The sequence below is a fragment of the Phyllobates terribilis genome, unplaced genomic scaffold, assembly GCF_046119375.1.
Source record: "Phyllobates terribilis strain yellow unplaced genomic scaffold, ASM4611937v1 Scaffold_2012__1_contigs__length_177219, whole genome shotgun sequence".
Lineage (NCBI taxonomy): Eukaryota > Metazoa > Chordata > Amphibia > Anura > Dendrobatidae > Phyllobates > Phyllobates terribilis.
In genome coordinates, this window is record NW_027364772.1 from 140,282 (window position 1) to 152,500 (window position 12,219).

Sequence of the window (12,219 nt, forward strand, 5' to 3'; positions counted from 1 at the left end):
CGCAGGATTCCGCCCGACCCCCGGTCTCTCTCCGCTGCTGTACCCTACATGCAGCGTCCCGTACATTACGGTAAGCTCCACCCAATCACAGGAAGCAGCCACCAGCCAATCACAGACCAGCAGCTAACGTCGGCACGTGATGTTACAGCCGTCCCTCTGATTGGGTGCCGGATACTTCCTCTGATTGAGCGCTGGATGCTTCCTTTCATTGGTCTGAGCTTACCATAACGTACACGTATGATACGGTACGTACATGTACGCTACGTCAGCCCAGACCGTCAGCCGCCCAGAATACAGCGATGACCGCGGAGGACCTGGGAGTGGCAGGCCACACCCTACTTAGCAATGACAGCAAAAAAATATATATATTTTGAGTAAATCCGGTAAATTAGCAAAACATGGTACAGATGGTAACCGGATGTACCCAAAGTTTATTCACCCTAATCCCGTTAATTAGCAGAACATAGTACAGATGGTAACCGGATGTACCCAAAGTTTATTCACCCTAATCCCGTTTATTAGCAGAACATGGTACAGATGGTAACCGGATTTACCCAAAGTTTATTGACCCCACTCCGGACAAATATGAAAAGATTACCAGTTGTCCAGTGTCGTATGTATGATAAGGACTTAGCAGAGTCCGGGGACCAATGGTGAACACTAATCAATCTGAGGCTAATCACATGTAATGTCCAGCACTGTCATGTGGGGGTAATGGGCCAGAACCCCTGGGGGTCATTTCGGGCATCAGACACCTGAATGCCCGCACCTCTGATAGTGGAAGTGACCCAGGGTCTAAAAACCGGCAAAGTCCCTTCATTTTGAGTAAATCCGGTAAATTAGCAAAACATGGTGCAGATGGTAACCGGATGTACCCAAAGTTTATTCACCCTAATCCCGTTAATTAGCAGAACATGGTACAGATGGTAACCGGATGTACCCAAAGTTTATTCACCCTAATCCCGTTTATTAGCAGAACATTGTACAGATGGTAACCGGATTTACCCAAAGTTTATTGACCCCACTCCGGACAAATATGAAAACATTACCAGTTCTCCAGTGTCGTATGTATGATAAGGACTTAGCAGAGTCCGGGGACCAATGGTGAACACTAATCAATCTGAGGCTAATCGCATATAATGTCCAGCACTGTCATGGGGGGGTAATGGGCCAGAACCCGTAGAGGTCATTTCGGGCATCAGACACCTGAATGCCCGCACCTCTGATAGTGGAAGTGACCCAGGGTCTAAAAAACGGCAAAATCCCTTCATTTTGAGTAAATCCGGTAAATTAGCAAAACATGGTACAGATGGTAACCGGATGTACCCAAAGTTTATTCACCCTAATCCGGTTTATTTTGCAGAACATGGTACAGATGGTAACCGGATGTACCCAAAGTTTATTCACCCCACTCCGGACAAATATCAGAAAATTGGCAAAAACGACTAAGTATCAAGGACTCATCGGGCAAATCGCTCTGGAACTGAAATCGGATGCGCGCACTGACATGCTCCCCTCTCTGGAAGTCTGACACATGTGAGAAAATTTTCTAAGTCCAAACATTTTTTTTTTCAACTTTTTTTCAATTTTCCCCCTGTGGGATATATATTTTACCCACACTTTTGGAGCCCTCCTGGGATGCCGTCTAACATATTATAACCTCATTTTGCGGATGTTTTCACAAAAAAGAGTCGTTTTTTCAAAAAATTTCACTTTTTTGAAAATTTCAAAGTATCAAGGACTCATCGGAGGAATCGCTCTGGAACTGAAATCGGATGCGCGCACTGACATGCTCCCCTCTCTGGAAGTCTGACAGAAGTTGAAAAATTTTCAAAAGTCCCAAAAAAATTTTTTTTAAACTTTTTTTCAATTTTCCACCTGTGGGATATATATTTTACCCACACATTTGGAACCCTCCTGGGATGCCCTCTAACATAGTAAAACCTCATTTAGCAGATATTTTCACAAAAAATGAAATTTTCAAAAAAGTCAGAAAATTACACTAATCAATCTGAGGCTAATCACATATAATGTCCAGCACTGTCATGGGGGAGTAATGGGCCATAACCCCTGGAGGTCATTTCGGGCATAAGACACCTTAATGCCCGCACCTCTGATAGTGGAAGTGACCCAGGGTCTAAAAACTGGCAAAGTCCCTTCATTTTGAGTAAATCCGGTTAATTAGCAGAACATGGTACAGATGTTAACCAGATGTACCCAAAGTTTATTCACCCTAATCCCGTTTATTAGCAGAACATGGTACAGATGTTAACCGGATTTACCAAAAGTTTATTGACCCCACTCCGGACAAATATTAAAACATTACCAGTTGTCCAGTGTCGTATGTATGATAAGGACTTAGCAGAGTCCGGGGACCAATGGTGAACACTAATCAATCTGAGGCTAATCACATATAATGTCCAGCACTGTCATGGGGGGGTAATGGGCCAGAACCCCTGGGGGTCATTTCGGGCATCAGACACCTGAATGCCCGCACCTCTGATAGTGGAAGTGACCCAGGGTCTAAAAACCGGCAAAGTCCCTTCATTTTGAGTAAATCCGGTAAATTAGCAGAACATGGTGCAGATGGTAACCGGATGTACCCAAAGTTTATTCACCCCCCATTCCGGACAAATAAAATAAAAATAAATGAAAAGCAAAAACTGAACTGAATGTCCAGCACTGTCGGGGGGGGGGGGGGGGGGTAATGGGCCATAACCCCTGGAGGTCATTTTGGGCATCAGACACCTGAATGCCTGCACCTCTGATACTGGCAGTGACCCAGGGTCTAAAAAATGATAAAGTCCCTTCATTTTGAGTAAATCCGGTTAATTAGCAGAACATGGTACAGGAGTTAACCGTATTTACCCAAGGTTTATTGACCCCATTCCGGACAAATATCTGAAAATTGGCAAAAACAACTAAGTATGAAGGACTCATCGGAGGAATCGCTCTGGAACTGAAATCGGATGCGCGCACTGACATGCTCCCCTCTCTGGAAGTCTGACACAAGTGAGAAAATTTTCTAAGTCCCAAAAAATTTTTTTTTTCAACTTTTTTTCAATTTTCCCCCTGTGGGATATATATTTTACCCACACATTTGGAGCCCTCCTGGGATGCCCTCTAACATAGTATAACCTCATTTAGCGGAGGTTTTCACAAAAAAGTGAAATTTTCAAAAAAGTCAAAAATTTTGCAAAAACGACTAAGTATCAAGGACTCATCGCGCGAATCGCTCTGGAACTGAAATCGGATGCGCGCACTGACATGCTCCCCTCTCTGGAAGTCTGACACAAGTTGAAAAATTTTCTAAGTCCAAAAAAAATTTTTTTTTCAACTTTTTTTCAATTTTCCCCCTGTGGGATATATATTTTACCCACACATTTGGAGCCCTCCTGGGATGCCCTCTAACATACTAGAACCTCATTTTGTGGAAGTTTTCACAAAATTGTGAAATTTTCAAAAAAGTTAAATTTTTTGAAAAAACGACTAAGTATCAAGGACTCATCGCGCGAATCGCTCTGGAACTGAAATCGGATGCGCGCACTGACATGCTCCCCTCTCTGGAAGTCTGACACAAGTGAGAAAATTTTCTAAGTCCCAAAAAATTTTTTTTTTCAACTTTTTTTCAATTTTCCCCCTGTGGGATATATATTTTACCCACACATTTGGAGCCCTCCTGGGATGCCCTCTAACATAGTATAACCTCATTTAGCGGAGGTTTTCACAAAATTGTGAAATTTTCAAAAAAGTCAAAAATTTTGCAAAAACGACTAAGTATCAAGGACTCATCGCGCGAATCGCTCTGGAACTGAAATCGGATGCGCGCACTGACATGCTCCCCTCTCTTGAAGTCTGACACAAGTTGAAAAATTTTCTAAGTCCAAAAAAAATTTTTTTTTCAACTTTTTTTCAATTTTCCCCCTGTGGGATATATATTTTACCCACACATTTGGAGCCCTCCTGGGATGCCCTCTAACATACTAGAATCTCATTTTGTGGAAGTTTTCACAAAATTGTGAAATTTTCAAAAAAGTTAAATTTTTTGAAAAAACGACTAAGTATCAAGGACTCATCGGAGGAATCGCTCTGGAACTGAAATCGTATGCGCGCACTGACATGCTCCCCTCTCTGGAAGTCTGACACATGTGAGAAAATTTTCTAAGTCCAAACATTTTTTTTTCAACTTTTTTTCAATTTTCCCCCTGTGGGATATATATTTTACCCACACTTTTGGAGCCCTCCTGGGATGCCCTCTAACATACTAGAACCTCATTTTGCGGATGTTTTCACAAAAAAGTGACATTTTCAAAAAAGTGAAATTTTTTGAAAAAACGAGTAAGTATCAAGGACTCATCGGAGGAATCGCTCTGGAACTGAAATCGGATGCGCGCACTGACATGCTCCCCTCTCTGGAAGTCTGACACAAGTTGAAAAATTTTCTAAGTCCCAAAAAAATTTTTTTTTTCAACTTTTTTTCAATTTTCCCCCTGTGGGATATATATTTTACCCACACATTTGGAACCCTCCTGGGATGCCCTCTAAAATAGTAAATCCTCATTTAGCAGATATTTTCAGAAAAAATGAAATTTTCAAAAAAGTCAGAAAATTACACTAATCAATCTGAGGCTAATCACATATAATGTCCAGCACTGTCATGGGGGAGTAATGGGCCATAACCCCTGGAGGTCATTTCGGGCATAAGACACCTGAATGCCCGCACCTCTGATAGTGGAAGTGGCCCAGGGTCTAAAAAACGGCAAAGTCCCTTCATTTTGAGTAAATCCGGTAAATTAGCAAAACATGGTATAGATGGTAACCGGATGTACCCAAAGTTTATTCACCCTAATCCCGTTTATTAGCAGAACATGGTACAGATGGTAACCGGATTTACCCAAAGTTTATTGACCCCACTCCGGACAAATATTAAAACATTACCAGTTGTCCAGTGTCGTATGTATGATAAGGACTTAGCAGAGCCCGGGGACCAATGGTGAACACTAATCAATCTGAGGCTAATCACATATAATGTCCAGCACTGTCATGGGGGGGTAATGGGCCAGAACCCCTGGGGGTCATTTCGGGCATCAGACACCTGAATGCCCGCACCTCTGATAGTGGAAGTGACCCAGGGTCTAAAAAACGGCAAAGTCCCTTCATTTTGAGTAAATCCGGTAAATTAGCAAAACATGGTACAGATGGTAACCGGATGTACCCAAAGTTTATTCACCCTAATCCCGTTAATTAGCAGAACATGGTACAGATGGTAACCGGATGTACCCAAAGTTTATTCACCCTAATCCCGTTTACTAGCAGAACATGGTACAGATGGTAACCGGATTTACCCAAAGTTTATTGACCCCACTCCGGACAAATATTAAAACATTACCAGTTGTCCAGTGTCGTATGTATGATAAGGACTTAGCAGAGCCCGGGGACCAATGGTGAACACTAATCAATCTGAGGCTAATCACATGTAATGTCCAGCACTGTCATGGGGGGGTAATGGGCCAGAACCCCTGGGGGTCATTTCGGGCATCAGACACCTGAATGCCCGCACCTCTGATAGTGGAAGTGACCCAGGGTCTAAAAACCGGCAAAGTCCCTTCATTTTGAGTAAATCCTGTAAATTAGCAAAACATGGTGCAGATGGTAACCGGATGTACCCAAAGTTTATTCACCCTAATCCGGTTACTTAGCAGAACATAGTGCAGATGTTAACCGGATGTACCCAAAGTTTATTCACCCCCCCATTCCGGACAAATAAAATAAAAATAAATGAAAAGCAAAAACTGAACTGAATGTCCAGCACTGTCGGGGGGGGGGGGGGGGGGGGGTAATGGGCCATAACCCCTGGAGGTCATTTTGGGCATCAGACACCTGAATGCCTGCACCTCTGATACTGGCAGTGACCCAGGGTCTAAAAAATGATAAAGTCCCTTCATTTTGAGTAAATCCGGTTAATTAGCAGAACATGGTACAGGAGTTAACCGTATTTACCCAAGGTTTATTGACCCCATTCCGGACAAATATCTGAAAATTGGCAAAAACAACTAAGTATGAAGGACTCATCGGAGGAATCGCTCTGGAACTGAAATCGGATGCGCGCACTGACATGCTCCCCTCTCTGGAAGTCTGACACATGTGAGAAAATTTTCTAAGTCCCAAAAAATTTTTTTTTCAACTTTTTTTCAATTTTCCCCCTGTGGGATATATATTTTACCCACACATTTGGAGCCCTCCTGGGATGCCCTCTAACATACTAGAACCTCATTTTGTGGAAGTTTTCACAAAATTGTGAAATTTTCAAAAAAGTTAAATTTTTTGAAAAAACGACTAAGTATCAAGGACTCATCGGAGGAATCGCTCTGGAACTGAAATCGGATGCGCGCACTGACATGCTCCCCTCTCTGGAAGTCTGACACAAGTGAGAAAATTTTCTAAGTCCCAAAAAATTTTTTTTTTCAACTTTTTTTCAATTTTCCCCCTGTGGGATATATATTTTACCCACACATTTGGAGCCCTCCTGGGATGCCCTCTAACATAGTATAACCTCATTTAGCGGAGGTTTTCACAAAATTGTGAAATTTTCAAAAAAGTCAAAAATTTTGCAAAAACGACTAAGTATCAAGGACTCATCGCGCGAATCGCTCTGGAACTGAAATCGGATGCGCGCACTGACATGCTCCCCTCTCTTGAAGTCTGACACAAGTTGAAAAATTTTCTAAGTCCAAAAAAAATTTTTTTTTCAACTTTTTTTCAATTTTCCCCCTGTGGGATATATATTTTACCCACACATTTGGAGCCCTCCTGGGATGCCCTCTAACATACTAGAATCTCATTTTGTGGAAGTTTTCACAAAATTGTGAAATTTTCAAAAAAGTTAAATTTTTTGAAAAAACGACTAAGTATCAAGGACTCATCGGAGGAATCGCTCTGGAACTGAAATCGTATGCGCGCACTGACATGCTCCCCTCTCTGGAAGTCTGACACATGTGAGAAAATTTTCTAAGTCCAAACATTTTTTTTTCAACTTTTTTTCAATTTTCCCCCTGTGGGATATATATTTTACCCACACTTTTGGAGCCCTCCTGGGATGCCCTCTAACATACTAGAACCTCATTTTGCGGATGTTTTCACAAAAAAGTGACATTTTCAAAAAAGTGAAATTTTTTGAAAAAACGAGTAAGTATCAAGGACTCATCGGAGGAATCGCTCTGGAACTGAAATCGGATGCGCGCACTGACATGCTCCCCTCTCTGGAAGTCTGACACAAGTTGAAAAATTTTCTAAGTCCCAAAAAAATTTTTTTTTTCAACTTTTTTTCAATTTTCCCCCTGTGGGATATATATTTTACCCACACATTTGGAACCCTCCTGGGATGCCCTCTAAAATAGTAAATCCTCATTTAGCAGATATTTTCAGAAAAAATGAAATTTTCAAAAAAGTCAGAAAATTACACTAATCAATCTGAGGCTAATCACATATAATGTCCAGCACTGTCATGGGGGAGTAATGGGCCATAACCCCTGGAGGTCATTTCGGGCATAAGACACCTGAATGCCCGCACCTCTGATAGTGGAAGTGGCCCAGGGTCTAAAAAACGGCAAAGTCCCTTCATTTTGAGTAAATCCGGTAAATTAGCAAAACATGGTATAGATGGTAACCGGATGTACCCAAAGTTTATTCACCCTAATCCCGTTTATTAGCAGAACATGGTACAGATGGTAACCGGATTTACCCAAAGTTTATTGACCCCACTCCGGACAAATATTAAAACATTACCAGTTGTCCAGTGTCGTATGTATGATAAGGACTTAGCAGAGCCCGGGGACCAATGGTGAACACTAATCAATCTGAGGCTAATCACATATAATGTCCAGCACTGTCATGGGGGGGTAATGGGCCAGAACCCCTGGGGGTCATTTCGGGCATCAGACACCTGAATGCCCGCACCTCTGATAGTGGAAGTGACCCAGGGTCTAAAAAACGGCAAAGTCCCTTCATTTTGAGTAAATCCGGTAAATTAGCAAAACATGGTACAGATGGTAACCGGATGTACCCAAAGTTTATTCACCCTAATCCCGTTAATTAGCAGAACATGGTACAGATGGTAACCGGATGTACCCAAAGTTTATTCACCCTAATCCCGTTTACTAGCAGAACATGGTACAGATGGTAACCGGATTTACCCAAAGTTTATTGACCCCACTCCGGACAAATATTAAAACATTACCAGTTGTCCAGTGTCGTATGTATGATAAGGACTTAGCAGAGCCCGGGGACCAATGGTGAACACTAATCAATCTGAGGCTAATCACATGTAATGTCCAGCACTGTCATGGGGGGGTAATGGGCCAGAACCCCTGGGGGTCATTTCGGGCATCAGACACCTGAATGCCCGCACCTCTGATAGTGGAAGTGACCCAGGGTCTAAAAACCGGCAAAGTCCCTTCATTTTGAGTAAATCCTGTAAATTAGCAAAACATGGTGCAGATGGTAACCGGATGTACCCAAAGTTTATTCACCCTAATCCGGTTACTTAGCAGAACATAGTGCAGATGTTAACCGGATGTACCCAAAGTTTATTCACCCCCCCATTCCGGACAAATAAAATAAAAATAAATGAAAAGCAAAAACTGAACTGAATGTCCAGCACTGTCGGGGGGGGGGGGGGGGGGGGGTAATGGGCCATAACCCCTGGAGGTCATTTTGGGCATCAGACACCTGAATGCCTGCACCTCTGATACTGGCAGTGACCCAGGGTCTAAAAAATGATAAAGTCCCTTCATTTTGAGTAAATCCGGTTAATTAGCAGAACATGGTACAGGAGTTAACCGTATTTACCCAAGGTTTATTGACCCCATTCCGGACAAATATCTGAAAATTGGCAAAAACAACTAAGTATGAAGGACTCATCGGAGGAATCGCTCTGGAACTGAAATCGGATGCGCGCACTGACATGCTCCCCTCTCTGGAAGTCTGACACATGTGAGAAAATTTTCTAAGTCCCAAAAAATTTTTTTTTCAACTTTTTTTCAATTTTCCCCCTGTGGGATATATATTTTACCCACACATTTGGAGCCCTCCTGGGATGCCCTCTAACATACTAGAACCTCATTTTGTGGAAGTTTTCACAAAATTGTGAAATTTTCAAAAAAGTTAAATTTTTTGAAAAAACGACTAAGTATCAAGGACTCATCGGAGGAATCGCTCTGGAACTGAAATCGGATGCGCGCACTGACATGCTCCCCTCTCTGGAAGTCTGACACAAGTGAGAAAATTTTCTAAGTCCCAAAAAATTTTTTTTTTCAACTTTTTTTCAATTTTCCCCCTGTGGGATATATATTTTACCCACACATTTGGAGCCCTCCTGGGATGCCCTCTAACATAGTATAACCTCATTTAGCGGAGGTTTTCACAAAAAAGTGAAATTTTCAAAAAAGTCAAAAATTTTGCAAAAACGACTAAGTATCAAGGACTCATCGCGCGAATCGCTCTGGAACTGAAATCGGATGCGCGCACTGACATGCTCCCCTCTCTTGAAGTCTGACACAAGTTGAAAAATTTTCTAAGTCGAAAAAAAAATTTTTTTTCAACTTTTTTTCAATTTTCCCCCTGTGGGATATATATTTTACCCACACATTTGGAGCCCTCCTGGGATGCCCTCTAACATACTAGAACCTCATTTTGTGGAAGTTTTCACAAAATTGTGAAATTTTCAAAAAAGTTAAATTTTTTGAAAAAACGACTAAGTATCAAGGACTCATCGGAGGAATCGCTCTGGAACTGAAATCGGATGCGCGCACTGACATGCTCCCCTCTCTGGAAGTCTGACACATGTGAGAAAATTTTCTAAGTCCAAACATTTTTTTTTCAACTTTTTTTCAATTTTCCCCCTGTGGGATATATATTTTACCCACACTTTTGGAGCCCTCCTGGGATGCCCTCTAACATAGTATAACCTCATTTAGCGGAGGTTTTCACAAAAAAGTGAAATTTTCAAAAAAGTCAAAAATTTTGCAAAAACGACTAAGTATCAAGGACTCATCGCGCGAATCGCTCTGGAACTGAAATCGGATGCGCGCACTGACATGCTCCCCTCTCTGGAAGTCTGACACAAGTTGAAAAATTTTCTAAGTCCAAAAAAAATTTTTTTTTCAACTTTTTTTCAATTTTCCCCCTGTGGGATATATATTTTACCCACACATTTGGAGCCCTCCTGGGATGCCCTCTAACATACTAGAACCTCATTTTGTGGAAGTTTTCACAAAATTGTGAAATTTTCAAAAAAGTTAAATTTTTTGAAAAAACGACTAAGTATCAAGGACTCATCGCGCGAATCGCTCTGGAACTGAAATCGGATGCGCGCACTGACATGCTCCCCTCTCTGGAAGTCTGACACAAGTGAGAAAATTTTCTAAGTCCCAAAAAATTTTTTTTAAACTTTTTTTCAATTTTCCACCTGTGGGATATATATTTTACCCACACATTTGGAACCCTCCTGGGATGCCCTCTAACATAGTAAAACCTCATTTAGCAGATATTTTCACAAAAAATGAAATTTTCAAAAAAGTCAGAAAATTACACTAATCAATCTGAGGCTAATCACATATAATGTCCAGCACTGTCATGGGGGAGTAATGGGCCATAACCCCTGGAGGTCATTTCGGGCATAAGACACCTTAATGCCCGCACCTCTGATAGTGGAAGTGACCCAGGGTCTAAAAACTGGCAAAGTCCCTTCATTTTGAGTAAATCCGGTTAATTAGCAGAACATGGTACAGATGTTAACCAGATGTACCCAAAGTTTATTCACCCTAATCCCGTTTATTAGCAGAACATTGTACAGATGGTAACCGGATTTACCAAAAGTTTATTGACCCCACTCCGGACAAATATTAAAACATTACCAGTTGTCCAGTGTCGTATGTATGATAAGGACTTAGCAGAGTCCGGGGACCAATGGTGAACACTAATCAATCTGAGGCTAATCACATATAATGTCCAGCACTGTCATGGGGGGGTAATGGGCCAGAACCCCTGGGGGTCATTTCGGGCATCAGACACCTGATTGCCCGCACCTCTGATAGTGGAAGTGACCCAGGGTCTAAAAAACGGCAAAGTCCCTTCATTTTGAGTAAATCCGGTAAATTAGCAGGACATGGTACAGATGGTAACCGGATGTACCCAAAGTTTATTCACCCTAATCCCGTTACTTACCAGAACATGGTGCAGATGTTAACCGGATGTACCCAAAGTTTATTCACCCTAATCCCGTTAATTAGCAAAACATGGTACAGATGGTAACCGGATGTACCCAAAGTTTATTCACCCTAATCCCGTTTATTAGCAGAACATGGTACAGATGGTAACCGGATTTACCCAAAGTTTATTCACCCTAATCCCGTTTATTAGCAAAACATGGTACAGATGGTAACCGGATTTACCCAAAGTTTATTCACCCTAATCCCGTTTATTAGCAAAACATGGTACAGATGGTAACCGGATGTACCCAAAGTTTATTCACCCTAATCCCGTTTATTAGCAGAACATGGTACAGATGGTAACCGGATTTACCCAAAGTTTATTCACCCTAATCCCGTTTATTAGCAGAACATGGTACAGATGGTAACCGGATTTACCCAAAGTTTATTCACCCTAATCCCGTTTATTAGCAAAACATGGTACAGATGGTAACCGGATGTACCCAAAGTTTATTCACCCTAATCCCGTTTATTAGCAGAACATGGTACAGATGGTAACCGGATGTACCCAAAGTTTATTCACCCTAATCCGGTTTATTTTGCAGAACATGGTGCATATGTTAACTGGATATACCCTCATTACAAATTTCCATTGACCGTGCTCCACCTGGTGACGGAGATTTGTTACTGCATGCATAACCCTAATCCGGTAAAGTTTTAGCATTTAGTGCAGTCGTTAACCGGATTTAAACTCATTACAAATTTATAGTGACCGTGCTCCACCTGGTGACGGAAATTTGTTAGTGCATGCCATTGGTTAAAAGATAGCATATAGTACACTCCTTAATCGGATTTACCCCCTGTTACAAATTGACAGTGTTAGAGCTCCATCTAGTGACGGATGTCCAGTGGTGCAGTCCAAGTGCTAATCCGATTAAGATCATACATTTTCAATGGTCAATTAACAGTTTTTGGGCGAAAAATGTTACGCCATTTTTTTACGCAAACGCGG